General features: G+C 36.8%; 2 protein-coding genes across 3 annotated transcripts in view; one reads left to right on the forward strand and one right to left on the reverse strand.

Moving 5' to 3' along the window:
• LOC134820851 (leukocyte surface antigen CD53-like) overlaps positions 1–19,027 on the reverse strand; it is a 34,968-nt gene extending 15,941 nt beyond the window's left edge. For both annotated transcript variants that reach the window (XM_063831489.1, XM_063831488.1), the window contains exon 1: positions 19,024–19,027. The gene's annotated coding sequence lies outside the window, so the exon portion shown is untranslated. The remainder of the gene's footprint in view (positions 1–19,023) is intronic.
• LOC134820849 (vasculin-like protein 1) overlaps positions 1–26,242 on the forward strand; it is a 632,099-nt gene that overhangs the window by 508,944 nt on the left and 96,913 nt on the right. The window lies entirely within an intron of this gene.

A 26,242-nucleotide genomic window follows, 5' to 3' on the forward strand; every position in this document is an offset into this window, starting at 1 on the left:
AGATGAACTCGAAACAACCAAACAAGTCACCGTTAAAAATACAAATTTCGATCTAAACTTGGAGCCAGCATTTCTATACGTCAACATTGTTGAGAACTCTTATATCAATGGTAGACTATCGAGGGTTCTGAACATGCTACCAATTTCATTGAAAGCCCACTGTTCCTATTATGAGTTCACACAGCCGAATTTTGTTCCAATAGAGGTGAAGGAATTTTCGAAGATCATCCTACAAATCCGAAATATGGATGGTGAGTTTGTACCTTTCGAACCAAAGATCAAAACAATCATCACGTTACAGACGAAGCAGCTATAAATACGATCGGAAGTGTTAGTTTTTTCGATCACTTAAAAAATGGAGGAATATGACCCGAGCACGCTTCGTGATAAAGCACATCCTGTTATTGTACAAAATGGATCAGGCGGCGACATTGATCGTTACATATACAATCAGAACGGTGAGGGACTCGGATCATTTTTTGGTAGCATCATGAAGAATGCTATTCCGTTCCTAGGTTCAGCTATAAAAGGAGGGCTCAAGATAGCTAGCCCGCACATTTCTGCAGCAGGCAAGGAGCTAATTACAGCGGGTGCTAAAAAAGGTATTGAAGCAATAGCCAGGTCAACCACAAAAACTAGCACTAAGAGAGAACAAACTAGAGTTGCACATCGTCCTCACAAAAAGAGAAGACGTTCAAAATGGCAAAGTTTCTAAACAGTCAGGAGTCAATATCGAGCTCCCTTTTGTTGTGGAGCACCCTTCCGACGCAGGTTGCTGTACAGGAAAGCTACGATTTGAGATCTCTGGACCCAACTCGATGTTCAGATTGGTACAAGGACTGATGTAACACAAAGCATGCACAACTCTTATCCGTATGTAACATTTTTTAATCATGTTCTCAATTCGGAAACAACACGGTCTAATTATCTCTTCTATAATGAGATGTGGAAAATGGATGAAGGTTATCACAAGGAACTGGAAGAAACAGAGCGAGAATTTTGGACTTGGAATCCGGATGTAGAAGATGCTCTACGGGATCTTATGCCTGACGAATTAAATGAAACACAACAAGCTGCTGCTCTTGAAGCTGTCAAGGAAAAACTGTGGGATGCTAATTTTACTAGACAAGAAACGATCAATGATGTGGCTAGAGCTCTTGGACATGAAGACGAAGGGGTTATCCGAAGAATTGCAACTCGTACGTGGGAAATTATCGACGTTGCATGGTTACCATCTAAGGGCAATCCTGCTGCAAGCGAGCGCAGTAGACGAATCAATCGAGGGCAAAGTGTTACCCTATGCTCGAAGTTGCATTGTCCTCTGTTTAACACATCCAAGTGTTTACCGACCAATATGGACATTAGAATAAGTTTAACAAAGAACGATGATAGTTTTTTGTTGCTTTCTAATGTGGCTAATGCACCCTACAGTGTGGTGATTGAGGACTGTTATTTAAATGTCACCTATATTAGAGCTCGGGATTCGATTCTCCAGCTAATTGAGGATAAATTGACAACAGTCCCGGCATCCTACTTTATTACTAAGCCCGAGATTTTGATAAAGCCGATTCAAAATGCCGGGAGAATCATTAGGCTGACAGATATATTTCATGACAAGGTCCCTCCATTTGCTTTCTTCTGCTTGCAAAAGAGTTCCAGTTTTGAGGGGTCAAGCATGTTGGCAAATCCATATACTTTCATACCGTTTAAGCGATTCAACTTTTATTTGGATGGGTCTCCTTATTTCAAGGAATCGCTGGAAGTAAAAACTGTTGAGAGAGGCGTTGATTATGTCATTCGTTATGAAGAATTTGGAGATTACATACGCCAGCTTTACACAACACTGGGCAAATCCCTCAAAGGCGATTGTCTCATCAACAGTGATAACTTTCTACTAAACTTCATGGTAGCAATAAGTTTTGGAGCTGATAAGACTAGTCTGTCAGAAAATCATCTGAATCTTCAGAATAAATCTTCAACCTATCTGGAAATTGACCTAGGAATAAATGCGGACATTCCGGCTGACATGGTGCTCATTGTTTATGCAGTTCACGATAGACAGATACAGATTGACAAAGATCGACAAATACACATCATCGAATGAGAGGTCTGAACACAAGAGAAATCAACAGAATACTGCAAAGTAATGCAGTCACTAGACATTCGTTTCTTGGGGCATATCCAGCCTGCATGAAACCCAAGACGAGGAGAAATTTTTATACATTTATCACCAACTCTGATGAACACCACAAAGCCGGAGAACATTGGAATGCCTGGGTGGTTAACGGAGACACGATTCTATTCTTTGACAGCTTTTCAAGAGATCCTAGAGATGAAAGCTTTCCTAATCATTACAGACAGTTAACTCAAAAGTTTAAAACAGTCAGATTTGTGACCACACGCGTGCAATCTGCTAAAAGCACATCTTGTGGGCTATTTTGCATACATTTCATTTTTCTATGACGATTGGCTTAGGTGTACAGGGTTTTTTGAGTGACTATACAAAAGATTTTAGAAAGAATGACAAAATAGTGCTTGATATAGTAAGCAGTTTTAGCGATCCAAGTTCCTTTTTTTTAATTTGACATTTCTACTCTATACAAATATAATTAGTGGGGTTGTAGTTATTTTGGTGGCGGTCCATATTCAAGATGCACAATGATGTTTGGGAGATCTCCGCGGGATATTCCAAGATTTTGCAAGATTATTTTTATAGCTTATAGAGACCCTGCGCCGAGGCGCAGGTGCTTTGTGAAGTAAAACTCACGATGTATAATATGTTTTTAAACAATATTACTTGAATTTTTTCAAATAAAAGTTTAATAGTGTTTGTCTTCTTTAGAAATAAAATCAAAAAAAGTAATGCCAAACGTTAATAAAAAATTCGAATTAGGATTTAATAGTTCTAAAAAATATAAGCTTTACCAAAAAATATACCAATATAGTAATATACCCACTGCCCTAAAATGTTGTGTGGATTTAATAGTTCTAAAAAATATAAGCTTTACCAAAAAATATACCAATATAGTAATATACCCACTGCCCTAAAATGTTGTGGCCTGCTGTCTTAAAATCGTATAGAAATCTTCATATTTTTCAGAAAATTTCCCTTTGCCAATGTCTGCGATTGCCTCATCAAATCCTATATTCTTCAATCTTTTACTTAGGCTTGCTTCATATAATGCAATCCAATCCTCTTGCATGCAGCGTAGATATAGTGTACTGTTTTGACGAAACAAATGAGCGGACTGATTTACACCTTCAAAAACAAAGAAATCTTGATTATGTTCATTGTTTACTTTAAAACGCACGGTGAATGAAAGAGTAGAAACTGTCGCTAGAAGCAAGACAAAATTCATGTTTCGTTGATGTGAGTGAGCATCTGACGGACACCGGTTATATTTATAGCACCGAGTAGTGATTATACGAGTTTCGGGCAAGCTTTATTGAGTCGTTGATAATCGAGAATAGATTTGCGACTTGATTTCTTTTACTCAAAAGTAGCTTTTTTGCGTTGGTCCTAGATGCCGACTGAATTTTTTCCACTAAAGATCTTTGTTCGTCAGTTACCTTATCCCTTTGCGGTTGACAAATTGGTATAATACCATAACTCAGGGAGAAAAAAAGGTTTTGCAAGGTGGGAAGATGATCTTGAACTAATGTGTCCCACTGATGATTTTTCACAAGACGTTGAATTTTAAAAATCTCTTCCATGGTAGTGCAATTAAAAATAGCCTTTATTAGAGGGTTTACATCCATTTATCTTCATCGTCTTGAAGCGATTTGATATAATCCTTAAGTTTCTTGATTTTTTCTTGACAGTCCTTTTCCATCTCAGCCAACTCTGTTTTATGTTTTTTAACGATATCGTCAGCATCATCTACAAAACCTTTAATTGTTGCTTTAAGACGAGCGACTTCAGTCTCGCATTTTTCTTTTACATTATTTAGTTCGTACTGTAATGTTTGCAACTCATCTTTGCAGAGACTATCTTTGACATCTTCCAGGTCGGATAGTTGCTTTTCGTGCCTTATTTTGAGCAACTCAATTTGTTTGTTGTATTCCACCCGTTGAGTTTCTAATCTGTTGCTTAGTTCCGATCTATGTTCCGACAACAAGCGATCGTTTTGCCGCTTGACTTTAATCTTGGCGTTTTTACCATCTCTGATGCAATCTTTGTAAAGCTGTTTATAATCTTTAGCTCTATCCCACCGATCCACAATTGTCAGTCCGGGATCTCTTTGATCATCACCATCACTGTCATCTTCATCTTTCACTTCATCGATAATTTTTAGGCCATCATCATTTTCATCATTTTTTGGTCGCTTTGCATCATATTCATCAATCACCGTAAGATCAGGATCTAATTGTGGGTCAGGTTTTTGATTACTAGAAGGATGATTTTTTCCACGATTGGAGCCCAATTTTCGTTTTCTACCCGAAGTTGCATCATTGTTATGCCCGTGATTAACCAGAACAAGACTGGGATTACCATGTACCGTTTTTTGTGCATGTAAAGCTTGGCATTGCTTGTGAAGGATGATGTACAATACTCGCAAATTAAAGACATTATTTATGTATGTTACTTTGAGAACGTTCTCTATTTATACCATCGCGAAATTTAAAATTACCTTATTTCTCTGATGGACTTACAGGCGCTATATACAGATCCTAAATTTCATGCAGCCTTTACTGGCATTAATCGCTTCTACAAAGCTGTCAGGTCACGTGACCCCACCATCACCCTAACAGATGTTAAGAAGGCTTTGAGAGGAATTGATACGTACACCTTGCACAAGCCTGTTAGCAGACCTCCACTGTTTCGGAGAGTGTACACAAAAGGTATAAACTATCTTTATGAGATCGATCTGGTGGACATGAGCAAGTTCAAGAGCGAAAATGATGGACACACTTTTCTTATTTGCATCATTGATACCTTCAGCAAGCGAGCTTGGGTTTTCAAGCTTAAATCTAAAAGTGCTAAATCTATCGTTGATGTTATGAGACCCTTTCTTCGAAGAAATAAACCTTCTAAAATTTCCTTCGACCAAGGAACTGAGTTTCGGAATCGTTTATTTCTACCGCTGCTGAAAAAACACAAAATCAAGTATTATCACGTCTTTTCAGACCGAAAATGTCCAATAGTTGAAAGATTTAATCGAAATTTGAAAGGAAGAATGTATAGGTACTTCACCAGTCGTGGATCTCATCGATATGTGGACATATTGCAAGACATAGTACGTGCTTATAATACAACTCACCATCGAAGTATAGGTATGAGACCGATAGATGTAACCAAGAGAAACGAGCACATTGTGCGAAGGAATCTGTTTCCACCTGTGGTAAAGGAAAAGAAACATTCAAAAATTAAGTTTAAGGTTGGAGACACCGTTCGTATCATCAGGAAGAAAACTACATTTCAGCGTGGGTTCGATCAAACCCATGGATATGAAGTATACTCGGTTTCCTCAATCGTTAAAAGCTACCCGCCCAATTATAAACTGATTGACTATAAAAACAATCCCATCATTGGTAGTTTTTATTCCAGCGAAATTCAACTTGTGGACAAGAGTAACAACGTTTGGCCTATAGAAAAGATTGTGAACCGTCGCAAAAGGAGGGGTAATATTGAGTATCTGGTCAAGTTTCAAGGTTATCCCGACGAGGCCAATAGTTGGATCCCTCAACAGGAACTTTTCAACATCTAAGCTCAGAAATGCCGATAAAATTTCAAGCTTCCCGCAACGCCATTGTTCATGGTTGCTCGGGATCGGGGAAGACACAATTTATCCTTGAGATGATACGACAGAAGTTGATTCATCCATGGCCTAACAACGTATACTACATGTATAACATAGAACAGGACTTTATGCGAGAATGGAATGAAGTCGAGAGTCAACCGATAAAATTCATTAAGGGTTTAGATTTCGCTCAAATGGACACTAATCAAAGTTCTGTTCTTGTCATTGACGATTTAATCCTAACGGGACGAAATAAGGAAGTTGCAGAAGTGTTCATTTTAGGTAGTCACCATCGTAAAATATCAACATTTTACCTCACCCAGAACCTATTTCCCAATTGTCCGCTTTTTCGTTTGATGTCATCAAACGCGCACTATTACGTCTGTTTTCACATTCAAAGGAATACTAGACAGGTGAACACATTAGCTCGACAGATATATACAGGCAAAAATGTATACCGGATTATGAACAGTTATATAAAAGCTTCAAAGAGTCACAGAGGATTCATTGTTATTTCGTTTGCACCAGAGTTACCTGAAGAGCTCACTGTGATAACGGACTATTGGTCATGGTTTCCAAGCGTCTTTCTGTAAAGCAGGCTCAATTGTTAAATCAACATCGTTACATTCTTGGAAAGCTAGCTAAAGCCTCCGTCAAGAATCGTAAGCAGATTCTTATTAACGCCCCTGCTGATTTGTTCAAGGCTCTAAATCTTATATTTACGCTTCTCGACAAGCAAAATTTGACACTTTCCAAGACACAGGAAGCAAATATTAAGAAGCATAAGCGTTTCATTAGATCTGCGAGCAGGCTGAAACCTGGTTATATAAAAGAAAGGGTCATTCAAAAAGGAGGTGCTCTATCTGCTATTTTATCTGCAGTTCTCCCGGTTGTGGGTGGACTATTGAAATCAATCTTTTGACCTGTCTCGTTATTTGCTTGTTCCAGAGGTAAAATGCGAAGAAGAAGACAAAGTTGCGCTCATCCCCACTTCCAGCAGGACTTGCAATTTCACCTCCATCAGTAGTAAATTCCGTATTAGGAAGAACTCTACTGATCAGGTTAGCAAAGACCAATATTGGACGAAGCAAGGATGGATTTTTAACTGTCGGTAAAAGATTGAAGAATATAGGATTTGATGAGGCAATCGCAGACATTGGCAAAGGGAAATTTTCTGAAAAATATGAAGATTTCTATACGATTTTAAGACAGCAGGCCACAACATTTTAGGGCAGTGGGTATATTACTATATTGGTATATTTTTTGGTAAAGCTTATATTTTTTAGAACTATTAAATCCACACAACATTTTAGGGCAGTGGGTATATTACTATATTGGTATATTTTTTGGTAAAGCTTATATTTTTTAGAACTATTAAATCCTAATTCGAATTTTTTATTAACGTTTGGCATTACTTTTTTTGATTTTATTTCTAAAGAAGACAAACACTATTAAACTTTTATTTGAAAAAATTCAAGTAATATTGTTTAAAAACATATTATACATCGTGAGTTTTACTTCACAAAGCACCTGCGCCTCGGCGCAGGGTCTCTATAAGCTATAAAAATAATCTTGCAAAATCTTGGAATATCCCGCGGAGATCTCCCAAACATCATTGTGCATCTTGAATATGGACCGCCACCAAAATAACTACAACCCCACTAATTATATTTGTATAGAGTAGAAATGTCAAATTAAAAAAAAGGAACTTGGATCGCTAAAACTGCTTACTATATCAAGCACTATTTTGTCATTCTTTCTAAAATCTTTTGTATAGTCACTCAAAAAACCCTGTACACCTAAGCCAATCGTCATAGAAAAATGAAATGTATGCAAAATAGCCCACAAGATGTGCTTTTAGCAGATTGCACGCGTGTGGTCACAAATCTGACTGTTTTAAACTTTTGAGTTAACTGTCTGTAATGATTAGGAAAGCTTTCATCTCTAGGATCTCTTGAAAAGCTGTCAAAGAATAGAATCGTGTCTCCGTTAACCACCCAGGCATTCCAATGTTCTCCGGCTTTGTGGTGTTCATCAGAGTTGGTGATAAATGTATAAAAATTTCTCCTCGTCTTGGGTTTCATGCAGGCTGGATATGCCCCAAGAAACGAATGTCTAGTGACTGCATTACTTTGCAGTATTCTGTTGATTTCTCTTGTGTTCAGACCTCTCATTCGATGATGTGTATTTGTCGATCTTTGTCAATCTGTATCTGTCTATCGTGAACTGCATAAACAATGAGCACCATGTCAGCCGGAATGTCCGCATTTATTCCTAGGTCAATTTCCAGATAGGTTGAAGATTTATTCTGAAGATTCAGATGATTTTCTGACAGACTAGTCTTATCAGCTCCAAAACTTATTGCTACCATGAAGTTTAGTAGAAAGTTATCACTGTTGATGAGACAATCGCCTTTGAGGGATTTGCCCAGTGTTGTGTAAAGCTGGCGTATGTAATCTCCAAATTCTTCATAACGAATGACATAATCAACGCCTCTCTCAACAGTTTTTACTTCCAGCGATTCCTTGAAATAAGGAGACCCATCCAAATAAAAGTTGAATCGCTTAAACGGTATGAAAGTATATGGATTTGCCAACATGCTTGACCCCTCAAAACTGGAACTCTTTTGCAAGCAGAAGAAAGCAAATGGAGGGACCTTGTCATGAAATATATCTGTCAGCCTAATGATTCTCCCGGCATTTTGAATCGGCTTTATCAAAATCTCGGGCTTAGTAATAAAGTAGGATGCCGGGACTGTTGTCAATTTATCCTCAATTAGCTGGAGAATCGAATCCCGAGCTCTAATATAGGTGACATTTAAATAACAGTCCTCAATCACCACACTGTAGGGTGCATTAGCCACATTAGAAAGCAACAAAAAACTATCATCGTTCTTTGTTAAACTTATTCTAATGTCCATATTGGTCGGTAAACACTTGGATGTGTTAAACAGAGGACAATGCAACTTCGAGCATAGGGTAACACTTTGCCCTCGATTGATTCGTCTACTGCGCTCGCTTGCAGCAGGATTGCCCTTAGATGGTAACCATGCAACGTCGATAATTTCCCACGTACGAGTTGCAATTCTTCGGATAACCCCTTCGTCTTCATGTCCAAGAGCTCTAGCCACATCATTGATCGTTTCTTGTCTAGTAAAATTAGCATCCCACAGTTTTTCCTTGACAGCTTCAAGAGCAGCAGCTTGTTGTGTTTCATTTAATTCGTCAGGCATAAGATCCCGTAGAGCATCTTCTACATCCGGATTCCAAGTCCAAAATTCTCGCTCTGTTTCTTCCAGTTCCTTGTGATAACCTTCATCCATTTTCCACATCTCATTATAGAAGAGATAATTAGACCGTGTTGTTTCCGAATTGAGAACATGATTAAAAAATGTTACATACGGATAAGAGTTGTGCATGCTTTGTGTTACATCAGTCCTTGTACCAATCTGAACATCGAGTTGGGTCCAGAGATCTCAAATCGTAGCTTTCCTGTACAGCAACCTGCGTCGGAAGGGTGCTCCACAACAAAAGGGAGCTCGATATTGACTCCTGACTGTTTAGAAACTTTGCCATTTTGAACGTCTTCTCTTTTTGTGAGGACGATGTGCAACTCTAGTTTGTTCTCTCTTAGTGCTAGTTTTTGTGGTTGACCTGGCTATTGCTTCAATACCTTTTTTAGCACCCGCTGTAATTAGCTCCTTGCCTGCTGCAGAAATGTGCGGGCTAGCTATCTTGAGCCCTCCTTTTATAGCTGAACCTAGGAACGGAATAGCATTCTTCATGATGCTACCAAAAAATGATCCGAGTCCCTCACCGTTCTGATTGTATATGTAACGATCAATGTCGCCGCCTGATCCATTTTGTACAATAACAGGATGTGCTTTATCACGAAGCGTGCTCGGGTCATATTCCTCCATTTTTTAAGTGATCGAAAAAACTAACACTTCCGATCGTATTTATAGCTGCTTCGTCTGTAACGTGATGATTGTTTTGATCTTTGGTTCGAAAGGTACAAACTCACCATCCATATTTCGGATTTGTAGGATGATCTTCGAAAATTCCTTCACCTCTATTGGAACAAAATTCGGCTGTGTGAACTCATAATAGGAACAGTGGGCTTTCAATGAAATTGGTAGCATGTTCAGAACCCTCGATAGTCTACCATTGATATAAGAGTTCTCAACAATGTTGACGTATAGAAATGCTGGCTCCAAGTTTAGATCGAAATTTGTATTTTTAACGGTGACTTGTTTGGTTGTTTCGAGTTCATCTCCTATTCCTAGCATTGTCCAGAGAACACCGTACATATCAGTTGTCAAGAGCTTCATGTTATGAACGCTGACTTGAAGTAGCAGAAAGATATCTAGTCGGGGCTTTTCAAATTCTGACACGTCAACCCACACACGCCTCTGAAAGCTTTCTGAAATTGCTCTCATGACAGCTGCAGTAGAAGAATAATGTCCAATCGGTATTGTTACACTACATATCTCCTCAGTCCAGCTTACATTAAAGCGCACTTTATTGTTGCTATTATTGATATTATACACCTCTCCGTGAAAAATGGAGGTGATGGCTAGACCAACATCTTTTTCAATTTTCACGGGCTTGAGCTGAGTTTGCAACTTCGCCTGGTTTCCATTTAACCCTCCGACAATGACAATAGTGTTCGGTGTATCCATCTTAACGTGATGGATCATGATGCAGCTATTTATAGCATCGATTTTAGCTTTATTTGGGAAGAGCCAACCTAAAATTGGGATGAAATCAAATTTTATTGATCATGCAGTGAAATGCTTTTTTTTTTGTAAACTTTGATGTAGATTACCAGATTTACACAATTTTCGTTATACAATCTTTAATTTCAATACAATGTTTCCATTAGGGTAAAACTTTATTTTTTCACCGTTCAAGTCATGCAATAAAATAGTTAGTCCTGCCAAAGTCTCCACACTAAATTCGTGATACATCGGGTTTCTGATTTCAATTAAATCTTGCTCGCGTTTTGTTTCCAACTGCAACACATCAAGACATCGAATTGGCCAACTGGAAAGGTTGTTTTCGTTATCTCCGATGACGGTGCTGTCTTTTACGAGGTCACATTTGATGACAGCCGTCATAGTCTCCCCTGCATTGAGACCATCTTTCACCAGTCTCTTTGCACGCCCTTGTCCCATGCGTTGAATATAGGGATGGTAAAGACTGACGAGTGCATCCTTCTTACCTATGACATTCAGTGTACTACGAAAACGAACTTTCAGTTCTGCGCTAGAAGAAACTAAAACAATTTGTCCAGGTGGCTCCAGTATGAACAATTGCAACAAGCGATAGTGGGTTAATGATAAACTGATTATTCTAGGGTTACTTATATATTGTTGTTTATGTTTAACTTCATGATTATGATCATATTTGTTATTTACAGACCATTGCCCTAAAATTTTCGAGCTTGTGGCATTGTCAGATTTGCCACATAATTTCAAGTCATTGTTCACAAAGTTGTTGAGAACTAAAATCATAAGACGGTCATATGATGATCATATATAATATGATGATCATATAATATGATGATCATATCATTATAAAAATGTGATGATATCACCATTAGTTAAGTCATCAAAATTGTTGAGTAGGAAAATCATTTGATGATCATATGACGACTATATTATGATCATATAATATTGTGATGTTGTGTTATTATCTGTTTTCTTGGATAACATCTTTTTAAAAGCTATAAATACAACGAATCTTATACAAAATTGATCTGTTTTAATTGCTAGCAAGAGCATACATTGCCTGCATTTAACTAGTTTTGCCAAAAAAAAGTCAGCAAGTTTTGACGAATCATTAACATATGGAATTGGAATCACGAAAACACCAATGTCGGAAGTGCAACAAAAGTTACAAAACGTCCTCAAGCTTGGCTAGTCATCGTTACAGAGTGCATCCTTATGCGTCAAGTTTATCTAGCAGCAATTCGGAAGCGGAAAATATTGACGAACAAATACAATGCAGTATACCATCGGAAAACCCTCTTATCCATGATCATGATCCAAATGATATAGATAACCACGATGTGTCTATTGAGAATTTACAAACAGCCATTTATCAGCTACGAGATTTCTACGAAGAAATGGAATGGACAATCAATAAACATGATAAAGTGCTAAGACAGTTTCAAAAACTTATAGCTGATAACGATGAAATAAATGAAACAGCATCTACTCAGCTGAACACAATCAAATTATCTAACAGGATTTCAGATTCGGATAACGACGTAGCAAGCGACATGGATAGTGACTCAGTGTCAGTCTATGTCAACCCTACATCTAAAAGAAAGAATACTGATTCAGCTAGAAATAAGTTCTTTGGACTTTAGTAAATATATTTTGAATTGAGTGTTTTAGGTAAGGTTTTTTCTTTTTGGAATGTTACAGGCCCACCCAGGGGTGCTGACTGACTAGACCCACCCAAGGATGCTGTGACTTTTAGAATAGGACCTCCCATTTTCTATTGTTGCTGTAAATCGCTTGCTATGCACCCAATATCAAGTCAATGGCAAATATATTTCATTAAAGTGGTATTAAACACGAATTTTATGACACCTTTGCCGTGACAAAAAATGAATGCCAAAAGTCATGTTTGACTTCAAAATATCACATTTCACTGCATATATTCATTTTGACATGGGTAAGATCTGCTTTTATCAAGTAGAGGTCAACTTTTTCAAGACCCGCTTTCTAAATTGAGACTTTGAGAGGCACCGTTGCTGGCATCCTTGCCATCCAGAAAGAAAAACCTTAGTTGTAGGTATAATATGTTCTGACATCATTTCAGAAACTTATATTCGAATCGATCATGTTATATTTATATAATGTAGTTTCACCAATTGTTTAATTCATTTGTAAGATCTCTATACCTGTTTTATTTGTCTAAATGAAAGTATCTACTGTCAAAGATGGTCAGCTTAAACGAGAGCCAACTTGCAGACGAAATAAAGGAAGCAGAAGCACTATTTGACAGCAATTCACTGCTATTCAATTACAGAATACATATATTTTGTTTTTGCAGAACACTGTATGGTCACGTGTCATCACTACGTTAACACAGTATTACAACTCGGTGAGAGTTAGATCTAGAGCTACAGAACGTTAGTATATCAAATACAGTGCAACTTTGCAGAATCTACTTAAGTATGTTAATTCGTTGCGTCAACACAGGTTAACTCAAAGTACATGGTGTTTTATCTCTAAAATCACGTGTCTCATTCACTACTCAACTTCAATGTAACAAATATAATCATCAACACGTAAACGATAACATTAATTTGATCACGTACAGAACTTCATCTACACTTGCAAATCACGTGACGTAAACAATAACATTAATAATTTGATAAGAAGAGTATCAAACACCCTTACAAGTCACGTGACAGGCGTTATCCGTTCATATTGGATAGCTAGTATCACATTGTTCAATTACTAGTGTATGAATCAATTAACAATGCCAGCTAGTATCACATTATTCAATTACTAGTGTATGAATCAATTAACTTTGTCAGCTAGTATCACATTGTTCAATTACTAGTGTATGAATCAATTAACAATGCCAGCTAGTATCACATTATTCAATTACTAGTGTATGAATCAATTAACTTTGTCAGATAGTATCACATTATTCAATTACTAGTGTATGATTCAATTAACATTGCCTTAGTTCATTCAATTACGAGTGTATGATTCAATTAACATTGCCTTAGTTCATTCAATTACGATGATTCAATTAAATGTGCTCGCCTCTATACAGAACCCTTATCTATACCCTACTGATCATGTTAAAATTAAGTTCGACAAGGTAGTTAAATTAAATACATACATTAAATGAATGCCTTCGAGCATTCATTTTAATGTCCGTGGCTGTTCAAAATAATGTCTTTTCACGCAATATCTGGTCAAATAACGTCCGATAAGGTATTTTCGTGTTTCCGAATGATTTCTAAAGTCTTCAAAATGTTTAAAGCTCCAACATTTCATTTCAGAATTTACTCAGTCCCTTACTTCGTCAATAACGTTACGTGATAGAGACTTTGGTTCAACCTTCTTGTGCTCTGCCTCTGGAGGAAACAAGGATTTACTTACGCTTTCCTGGAGACTTGGTTCGTTCGATTAAACTGCTAAGATAGGGCATGTATCGCCTGATAGCTGGTGATGATCAGTGACAATACAAAAGCAAAAGGGGAATAATGTTATGTAGCATTCATTCCTTCAGTAAAATTGAATCAATGGAAAATTAATGATTTTTTTCTAACCGGTGACGCAAATCACTATCTTCCCATCGAATTTTGTTTAACAACATAGCCTGAAGTCCTAAAATTAATTTGTCTACAAACAATGACACAATAAATTTCATGAACAGGGCAAACAGAGATAGACGACACGTTCTCCTACGTGGATATTACAGAGGAATCCGACAGCATCTCAACCACCACAAAAGCCAGCAAACTGGAACTCACAACCAACAATCCCACCCTGAACAACCTTCTCCAGTGTCGTGCAACTTGGAGCGGAGAACACGGTAAACCTTAAGACGATTTACACGTGTATTTTGAAAGCTCCTGTTATTTGCTAAAACAAACTTTTCGTATTTTTTACATGTTTTAAAACAAATCCCCCTCAAGGTAAAACGATAGTGACCACGTGCGACGTGAACGCTATCGGAGCCTCCATGGAGAGGAGAGTGTACAGTGACGGTGTGGTTATTTGTTTAGTGTGGGGAGACACTGCACCTCACTCGGTCACGTGGTCAGATGAGGAGGGGGAGACTGTCTCTAATGTTACTGACCAGGTTTGATATGTGTGTTCTTGATGTTGGGATGAGGATGATATAGCATTTTATATTTTAATCATGTTTTATTTATTACTACATTTATGACATTTAACAGCCAATGGGCCTCGCCCTCACTTATTTAAAAATAACTTAATTTTTTGCTATAAATAGTCATGACAGGACTAACGCGATTTTAAATGGGCACAGCAGGACGTTTCGTTAATTCAGCCCGTTCAGACAATAATCAAGAAGAGTACAAATGGTGCGGTCCACACCCACACATTGACTATCAAGGACTTGGGTGTGGGTGAGGAGGAGACGTACACATGCTCGGTTGTGTTTGTTGAGAACGATCAGCCACTAAACCTTGTAACAACTCTTAATAAGCTATGTAAGTTAGTTACTGTAAATCATTTTCTACCCTTCATATCTTTTTTTACACTATATTAACGTAATTATTTACTTTCAGTACTGGACCAAAACCATTTTACAATTTATTCCCCAATATGTTCGTGATTTTAATTTTAGGATAGCTATTCTAACAAAAATGTTGGTATCATTTAACCAACGAAGAAAAACTATCAGATGTCATATTCTCGTTATGTGTGCGCTGGTTCCGCTTCTCGTGTGAGTAGAACGGTATGGAGGATCCAACTAAAGTGGAGTGGTATCAGGTAATAAGCACTTGAAAAGAGGGCTGCCGGACAGTTGCGCCCAGTCTAGATCAAGCTTAGCACCGTCTAGCACCATCTAGCTACCATGAGCCCGTGTTTGTCAATACCATTGACCATGTTACCATGGTTACTCACCAATCACCATGGTTACTCACCATGGTTACTCACTGTTTATAGATGTGGGTTATAGAGTAGGGTATATTAATTCGTTGTGGTACTTTTCATACTTTCTTACTTTACTTCCCTTCCTCGGGTATACATTACCTATAATAAAGTAATAATATTCATTGTGTAACATTAACCTCTGAGACAAGAAAGATAGATTAGATCATAGTATATATATATATATATTATATATTATAGGGAATAAATTATAGAACTACTAGTGTAACCAGGCCTTCGGCCGGGATTTCACTGCCGCAGTTAAAAAGGGTTGGAGTATTTACCCGCTGAGTCGAACCCCGCATTAGGTGAGCAATTCTATTTGGAGTGCCCTCACGTATCCAATAGTATTTTATTTAACATAATCTCATAATCAGTTCTTTCTCGTGGATAATTAAGTCATTATTAGGCACCACATTCCATGATCATAAGGTCCGTTCACCGACTATATTACACCTCATCACTCCCGTCTTGAACCGCTTTCCATTTTGATCTAAATCGTTTTAGAAATTAACCCTTGTTAACTCCGCACCACACCCGCCTATTATATTTGAAAACACGCATAACTTTGTCGTATGAAAGTATGAACTCTCTCTGCAGTCCAAACAGACCCCAATGAGTGCCCCCTCCCTAATAAGTAATAAGCTTATAGTATTACATGACAGCGAATTTTACCTGGCTTAACCTAATTATGATTCATGTACCAACGCTACTTATGCAGCTATATATGCAGTAATGGGAGAGAGAGTGAGGAGGGAGAAAAAGAGAGCCATTTAATGTGTTAATGTCACATTTGTGGTACAAAACCACTTACCACCGACCGATTTACAAATCCTTTATGATTTGGCTTCGTCAGAGTTTTTTTGAAACTATACCGCAAAAACCAGTCCCATAACTCTTACCGTTTTTTGATTAAGCTGCTCGGAAATTACACGTAGACAGACAGACAGACACACACACATTCTGAGATTATTGTTTAAGATAATTTTGGTGAGGATGGTTTCTAAATGATTTAAATTCTAATTAAATCATTTCCAGGATTATGACTATTGTGAATTCTAAGTAATTATTATTTTCGTATCCTTGTATCCTAAGCTGTATTAATCACTAATCTCCATCTCTTTGTTTTTCCCAGCCGCTAATCTGTAGCTCACTTTTAATCGACCCAGTTTAGACCTCATGTCATTTAGATCTTCTATGTTGAGACAAGTTTTCAGATAATGGTTTTATAATTACGGTACTGAGCAGTACTATTTATCACAACTACCTATTTATATATATATATATACAAAGGATAGGACAAAGAAGACACTATCTGCCACACTTATAGAGCCTGGCAAACTCTAATCAAAGGTAAGTCTGGCAGTGGTTCACACTCTGTTGATATCTCTTTAATGAGACTTGATTGAGGCCTCTCAACTTCCCTAGTTGAGTGTGTCCCACAACCAAGCTCATTGCCTAGAAGTCCTGCATTATTATAATGAACCTGGACATACGTGGCAAGTATAAGCTCTTGAAACCAAACCAAACCAAACCAAACCAAATCCTAAGCTATCTTCGAAATGCCTGCTTCCGATGTTCCAGTGAACTGAACCAGTTTAATTCATAAAAACATTTTTATATCTCATTTAACTGCCATTACTTCTGTAAGATCAGAGTTGTCCAGGAAATTTGTTACCCCAAAGCGACCTGATGGTACTGTATAAGTAGCTCACACTAAAATACATTTCAGGAATCATCAGACGGTTCAAGCAACCTACTGGAAGACTCTGATGACAAGTATACCATTAGAACCGGAGACTTTGAATCCAAGTCCAAGTCTAAAACTAGTGTCATAGCAGTGGATACCATGGAAGTGACTGATAGTGGAGACTACACCTGTAAATGGTCCACAGATAGTTTTAACCCTGAGGCAACAATGGCGGTCGCCATTCGATGTGAGAACGATAGAGTGATTGTTTGATGATGGTTACTCTTAAATTTAATTTTGGAACCTTTTCATACAGTGTTAACTTTGTATTCTGATCAAACATTCATAAACTTGGAGCCAATCACAAAATATACTAAAAAGACTTAATCTTACTCAGTGCTTTAAAACCGTTAATTTCAGCGTTAACAACACCATTAGAAACTGTTAACAGTGTGGACGGTACAATAGGGATCACCTGTAACCTTGAGGGTACAACATCAGGTACCATGGAGTGGTACCACGAAGGTGAGCTAATCTGGTGTAAAAATTTGGAAACTATTTCATTTAGAAATAATGAAACGACCAAATGCAGAACTAATCTATCAAATTATATCCACATAGACTCCATACTCAAAACAAGATGTGACATCCTCGGGCGAACCATTAAAACATCCCCAATAAATGTAATAGATTTGTACTGTTGTAATTAGTTCAAAATCTGTATTTCGTTGTTATTTCATCAGCCAACAGGAACGGGAATCAAAGTATTGATTCCCGTTTTTTAATTATTTACTTCGTTTTACAATTATCTACTTTGTTTACCCTAAGATTTATTTCTGCAATAACAATAACTGTAAGATCACGACTAGTTTCTGATCAGGTCAAGAGTTGGAGGACGAGGCGGAAGATGATATAACCATCAGCGAGAGCTCACTTGAGAACCACAAACAAGAATACAAACTAACCCTCACCAACGTCAACCCCGAACACCATGCTGGTGAATACAAATGTGTCCTTATTTTCTGTGACGGAGATAACCTTGAAGCCGAAATGGAGGTAATAGCCCGAAGAGCCAATCTGATCGACACTCAGGGTAGTGTGGAGAGTTACATAGTGGTATCTGGAGACCGACTGACAGCCAGATGTCGGTCCCAGGGGGACAAAGCTCCCTCGCAGATAAAGTGGAGTAAGGATGGTGCTGATATAGAAATGGATAACACTGTTAAGATGCACAACACCAACACTAAGATCCTGGATAAAAGTGTTAATTACTTCAGCAACCTCACTATCAAGAACTTTGCCTTTTCCGACGAGGGAACGTATAAATGCACTTTTATATTCACAGACGGATACAACACGGAGACAACAGTGAATGTTAAGTACGCCCGGGTCACTAACGAGGAATGTGTGTTTGTGGACTGCCTAACTGAAACCAGTAAAACCCTGACCTGTACTTACCATGGTACCGGAGCAGCAACTTCAGTTTCCTTCACCCTGCCAGACGGTTCTGAAGTTCCGGGAGAACTGTCAGACTTTACAGCAGGGTCAGATGGGTACTCTGTTGGGAGCCAGATAGGGAGTTACACAATAGCGAGTGTAACAGATGCTGAGAGTGGCTTGTATCGGTGTAGTTTCAATATCAACGGAGGAACTACTGTTTCTGCTGTGCAGAGGCTAACTGCTCGAAGTAAGTTCGTTAAATGAATGTGGTTTTGTTAACTTTGTAGAAGTTCGTTAAATGAATGTGGTTTTGTTAACTTTGTAGAAGGGAGCATTTGACCGGATATTATTTGTTATTTGTTCATTCATTGTGTAAATTTGTATGTAATTGATCGATTTGAAAGATTTCGATTAAAAAAATTCCTGTTTAAGTTCTCTAGAGGGTTTCTAGAACAATAGAATTGTTATTATTATCAGTCTACAGTATTGCTGGACAAATTATTTCAGAGGCTGTTATGGAGACATCGGAAGGAAAACTGGATCCTCATCTCATTGTCCAAGCATCTCTCACTCTTACTTGCACTGTTAAAGCTGGTGCAAGATCCCTGGAATGGTGAGAAGAGGCATTCATTTTTCAGCATTTTTTTTCAATGTTGTCGGACTTTTTTTATCTCTCTGGTCAAATTAAAATACGTAAGAGTAATATTTTTGATTTCAAACGCAGCAGTATTAGTAATGTTCCAGTGTGTACTTGATAATTGATATACCTTATCATCACAAGTGACCATGGCCTATGTAACCCAGGTCCAAGAACGATAAAGCAATGATAAAAGGTCAAGATTACGAGCCACTTAAAAGCAGTTCAATCTCTTCTGATATGGTCTCAAAGATAGAGCTTGATATTAAAGAGGACAGCGCTGGTTCCTACAAATGTGTTGTACGACAAGCTGACGATTTTTGCCCTGCCGGTTTTGAGTTCGAATCTGAACCAGCGGTACTGACAGTTATCACATCAGCTCCTTTGAGAATGAGCTCTCTCCAAAATGTTGTATATAGCGGGGAGAGTCATACTTTCGTCTGTGTATTTCCAAATCCGTTCGGAGATATAGGTTATGAGATAGTGTGGTCGTGCAAAGCGAAAACGGATGTTATTGCCATGGTCAGTTAGCTTTTTAGTGATATCATTGAGTATTCACATTTCACCATACAACCTTTGATTTGAAAAAGAGTCCCAATGCTAGAGTAAAGAATTACAATTTTGTATGTGTCTATCCAATAAGCAATTCTCTACGAAGATTAGCCCGTAGGTATAATCAATCTAGGCTATAATTCACTTTGCTCAGCGTATGATTGCTGACGGAGATGTCACAATCAGACTTGGGGAACGAGTGATTGATGGGCATATTGAGAGCGTTAATTTAACTAATTATAATTAATTAATTAACTATAACTAGTTAAAATGTCCCTTCCCCGATTGAGATATTAATGAATAATGACAACACTGCAAATCTGCTACATTTATATTGAGTATTTGACCAAAACCCATAATCATGGGTAGAGTGGACCGCTGCCAGTGTCTCTCTTTCCCAAACAAAAGGAAATGATATTAATTTGATTGACCGTTCTCAAATGCAAAATGATACCGAGAATGAAATCGGTCGCTCGCTTTTCCCATTCATTCACGGCTTACGAATTGTAATAAGTTTCGATTGATTAGGTACATCAATCAGATGCTGTAAAAATCTCTTTGGGTTGCGTTCGGGTCGATACCTAGTATTTCGGGGTAAGGGTGGTAGTTATTACTTATTGAATTAGCTGAAGTTTATTGAATCTTTATTGCTGAGTACAGCTGCCTTTGGGTAGTTCTTCTTAATCTATTACAATTGTAAATGAATGGGAAAAGCGAGCGACCGATTTCATTCTCGGTATCATTTTGCATTTGAGAACGGTCAATCAAATTAATATCATTTCCTTTTGTTTGGGAAAGAGAGACACTGGCAGCGGTCCACTCTACCCATGATTATGGGTTTTGGTCAAATATCATCTCTTTTTGATTATAATGTCAGGGTACTTTATAAAGTCGAAATATAAACTGATATCTTCATTAATAAGGAGGAAGTTTCAACAATTTCGAAATTTTTCCTTTAAAAACATTTCCTTGTGTTTAAGTAAGCATATCGGTCGATCACTGACTGAATATGCCACTTAATACTCATTCAAGTTGGCATTAAATTCATTTATAATGACATTAAACTGTCGTGGCAAAGCAGAATTTGTTGGAAATCACAAATGAGCAAAATTCTCACCTTTCGCACGTGCAAACTTTGAGCGGACGTTGCGTGCGCATCCAATATTGAATCGCCGTAAAATTTTGCATGTAATTGTTGTATATATAGCTTGATAAGCATGCAAAGTTTCAAAGTATTTCAAGAAGAACTGTTATCACAACGGCACTCTAAAGTTGACAGAAAATGACGAAAACAGCAATTTTCAGTGATTTTAACAATTTTCTATCAATTTGGGCGTGTCCCCACGTGTGCAACTTTTCGATTTTTAACTTTAAAACTAGCCTAATGCACAATTTATATCTATAGGAAGCAGAACTGAGCTCCACAACCCAAGGCATGGCCCAACACCAGAGAATACTAAATCGCAAAATTGACGTTTTTATAAAATAATTCTTCAAAAAAGCACAAATTTCAATGACGAATATCTTTATGAAGGAGCAAGCTAGAAAAACTTTCCGGTAGATTTTCAGAATGCTTGAACAATTATCTAAGGTAAAAATTTCCTCAGATTTTGAATAAAATTACTTTTTAATGGTGTAAAATCATTTTTAAAAGTTATTACTTTGTCAAAAATCAAGTTTTAAAAACGGTTAACTTGATGACGTCATCAAGGGGTGTTCATGACGTCAAATAATTTGTTTATACAATGTAAACTAAAGTGTAAACAATTATTTTCAAGACCTGTGGTCGGAAATGGCTGTATCTTTTATACTTTTGAATCTATGGACAATTAAATACAGGCTACAATTGACTGGCAAAGCATCCCTGAATATATATGTTAATGCACTAGAAACCCGCCGCTAGTCGAAAGCTTTGTTCGAGGAAATTTTAAACATCAGTTATGTTTTAATTTCTCTTCATCATATAGCCCCAAAACGATACTTTTTACCGCATCAAAAAATTTCAATCACAACCAAAGTTATAAATATATATAGGTATATTTGACCAAAACCCATAATCATGGGTAGAGTGTACCGGCTTACTCGATCACGGCTTACGAATTGTAATATAAAGCTTATTGATTGGAAAAAGCGAGCGACCGATTTCATTCTCGGTATCAATTTGCATTTTCGGACGGTTATTCAAATTAATATCATTTCCTTTTGTTTGGAAAAGAGAGACACTGGCAGCGGTACACTCTACCCATGATTATGGGTTTTGGTCAAATATCATCTCTTTTTGATTATAATGTCAAGATAATTTACAAAGCCGAAATGTAAACTCATAACTTCATTAATATTTATATTAATAATTAGGAGGTAATTTCATCAATTTCGAAATTTTACCTGACTGAATATGGCACTTTTTACTTATTCAAGTTGGCATTAAATTCATATATAATGCCATTTAAATATCGTAGGAAAGCAGATTTTATTCGAAATCACGAATGAGCAAAATTCTCACCTTTCGCACGTGCAAACTTTGAGCGGACGTTGCGTGCGGATACAATATTGAATCACCGTAAATTTTTGCATAGCAGTATTTTATATATAGTTTAATAAGCATGCAAAGTTTCAGAAGATTTCATATAGAACTTGGATCACAACGAGACTCCAAAGTTGATAACAAGAATTGCGCCCGTTGTTTCGTTTTGGCGGACGCTAGATTTCCATTTCACATTTACTATAAATTTAAGTATAACTATAAGCTCCAATCAGCTCACTTCAATCTTCATGATAATAATATTGATCAATTATGCATCAAATACGGGAAACACTTGAAATTCAGTTCAATTGCCGTAGAACTTAACTTGTATCTGTAATTCAAGAAATCATCAGCAAAGGTAAACTATACTCGTGTACACATCAATACACTACGCGTGCCACGTACAAATTGGGTGTATTACCTAATAGTAATATTATACATTACATGCATCATATACACAGTCGCGCCGCGCATTCATAGATCACAGTATAACTATAAGCTCCAATCAGCTCACTTCAATCTTCATGATAATAATATTGATCAATTATGCATCAAATACGGGAAACACTTGAAATTCAGTTCAATTGCCGTAGAACTTAACTTGTATCTGTAATTCAAGAAATTATCAGCAAAGGTAAACTATACTCGTGTACACATCAATACACTACGCGTGCCACGTACAAATTGGGTGTATTACCTAATAGTAATATTATACATTACATGCATCATATACACTGTCGCGCCGCGCATTCATAGATCACAGGCTATCTATACATCACATCTCCGCAAGCAATCCTCGCGCGCGCCCAACTTTTTCGTTGCATGGTAACGAACGAACACACGACATATTTAAACCCACCTATCTCGTTCTCCAAAATCCACGTTTTTCTGCAAAAACCTCCATTCGTAACCTTTCACTATTGCCTTTTTTCAAAAGGGTGAAAAGGAAAAAATGGTGAAAACAGCAATTTTCAGTAATTTTAGCAATTTTCTATCAAACTGGGCGTGTCCCCACGTGTGCAACTTTTTGATTTTCAACTTTAAAACTAGCCTATAACACAATTTAGACCTTTAAAAAGCAAAATTGAGCTCCAAAACCCAAGGGATGGCCCAACACCAGAGAATACTAATTCACAACTTTTGTGTTTTTATAAAATTATTCTTCAAAAAAGCACTTACTTCAATAGCGAATATCTTTATGAAAGAGCAAAGTAAGAAACTATTCCGGTAGATTTTCAGAATGCTTGAACAATTATCTAAGATGAAAATGTCCTCAAGTTTTGAATAAAATTACTCCTTAATGGTTTAAAATCGATTTGAAAAGTTGTTACTTTGTCAAAAATCAAGTTTTAAAAACACCTAATTTGATGACGTCATCAAGTGATGATGATGAAGATAAATTATTTTTTGATATAATGTAAACTAAAGTATAAACAATTATCTTTAAAACCTGTGGTTCGAAATGACTGTATCTTTTATACTTTTGAATCTACGGACACTTAAATGTAGGCTACAATTGACTTCAAAAGCGTCTATATATATATATATATATATATACTTCACGACAATCTGTTGTAAAACAGGGGTTCCAGAAAACCCACTTCCCGATACTCCTGAAACATGCAATTTTTTTACAGTCGATTTGGACAAGGTCTAGACGCCGTGCAAAGTTTCAGATCTCTAACTCAATTTTAACATGGTTTTTAAGGCACCTGAATATGGCGATTTTGGGTTTTTTACCTAATTTCGTATAACATGCTGGCGCGTATTTTGCGCAAATTTCTTAAAAACCTCCACATAACTATTTCTTATTCCTGTCATCTTTAACATTGAATTAGAATGTTTTGAACTTAAATTTACCTGCTGAACTACTTTCGATGAGTCTTAATGCCTGGAAAACAATAAAGGGGATATACTAGTATAGGGGGTAAATAGTATTGTGAATATAAGGGCGACGGTAATGCTTGCCAGCATTGTGATAGCGTCATGAGGGTAAATGTGAGCTAGTTGTGAAATTCTGACGTAGCATACAGCAAAACACCGCGCGTTGAAATCCGCTGTAGTCGAAAATTTTATTAAAGGACACTATAAGGGAGCGAATTTATCGTTCGAATTTATCGGTCATCGCTAGTCAATGGTCAAACAATCCAACAAATATGCTTTAGTTCCCGAACCCTGCTTCACTGAAAATATATGAATTACACATTTGAATCATTTCGGTAAATGTCAGGTCCCTCATCGTCTCATTTGATAGATCTGTTCAAATTGAAGTTTTTACGTATGAAAGAATTGTGATAAATAAAAAAGGAAATTTGTGCTGAATGAAATTGGTAAAATGACATAATCTATCAAATGACTCAACACTTGGGACGTTGAGTGTAGATTTAACCTGAGTTACAAATGTGAATAAATGGATATAGGTTGGAAAAACGTTAGAATTATAAAATAAATAAAATAAAAATATTATATAAAAATTGATTGTTATAAAAATAAATAGATAGGAAGAAGTCACTGTACCGGTTGGATTAAATGAAATGTGACGGACCTTTCTGATCATAGAGAGAGATATGGATGTATGATAGTATGATGCAAGTTCTGTAAATAGGGTTACGAACAAAATATAAATGTAAATTGTAAATAAATAAATCAAATCACATAAAAAAATGAAACGCAATCAAAATATAATCATTACACGAAATATACAATGACAGAAGATAAAAGATAAGAGATAAAAGATAAAAGATAAAAGATAAAAGATAAAAGATAAAAGATAAAAGATAAAAGATAAAAGATAAAAGATAAAGAACAGAATGACATAATAAAATAATAAAATCATAAATAATAAATAAAATCACTTCCGCTTACTCCTTCTTTTACCCTTCCCGCTAAAATCAGGTTCATTAAGATAAATCTTGATAAAATCTTCGTTGTCTTTTTTGAAATCGTCGTAATTTTCTAAAGTCTCAAGGATGGTGGAGACTATTACCAATGACTGTTGTACAGTCTCACCATCCTTTGGGAAGTATAATTTCTCCTCTCCATCTGAATGTTGTAGATGTCGTTTACTCATTGTCTTAAATTAGTAAATAGTCTTAAATATAGATATCTATATTATATTTATCTATATCATATAATAAAGTTCAATCACAAAGTTTATGAAATCATTTATGATACAAAAACTTACCAATAAAATAGGACATACACGCCTTTCCATCTATCACTTTCACTGTCATCGACATGTTATTCTCTGATTTGAAAAAGGACATTTTTGCTGAATAGTATGGGGAAAATGAAATATTTTATCAAAATCAAATGACTCAACACTTGGGAAGTTGAGCGTAGATCCTAAATCAAATAGGTTAATAAATGGATATTTACGTAGGCTGACAAAACGTTAATTCAAAATTATTATCATTATATGAAATTATTATATGAAAATTGATTGCTATGAAAATAAGTAATAGCTAGTTATGAAGACAATCCTTGAACACGGGATTCTTTGCAATATTGCCCCGACTTGACAGCACCAAGATATCCTTAGGATCGTGTGTTCTTGACAGAGCGACGCAAAGCTGTCCATGATTAAAACATTCGGACCTAAGGTCCAGTCCAACTATAGTGATGTCTTGTCCCTGAGCACGATTTATGGTCATGCTGTAACATGGCCGAACCGGAAATTGTTTTCTACGAAATATAATGCCGTTAGAAGCGTCTGTTGGTACCAGGGTTATTCGTGGAATCAATATTATAGTTCCATTTTTGTTGAAGGCTTCAATTGTGTTTCTATGGAGACGTGACACAATGGCCCGTGTTCCATTAACCATAATTGGATGGTTAATATTGCGGAGAACAATAATAGGCGTCCCCACCTTCAACTTCAGTTTATGTGGTGGAAGTGAACCAATATTCACAGTGTTTAAAAATTCCACTGGATAAGTCGCCTGGCCATCCTCTGATAGGGATGAGTCGATAGATGTATACGTTGTTGACTGTCCTGGAA

The sequence above is a fragment of the Bolinopsis microptera genome, chromosome 9, assembly GCF_026151205.1.
Source record: "Bolinopsis microptera isolate Bmic1 chromosome 9, MBARI_Bmic_1.0, whole genome shotgun sequence".
Lineage (NCBI taxonomy): Eukaryota > Metazoa > Ctenophora > Tentaculata > Lobata > Bolinopsidae > Bolinopsis > Bolinopsis microptera.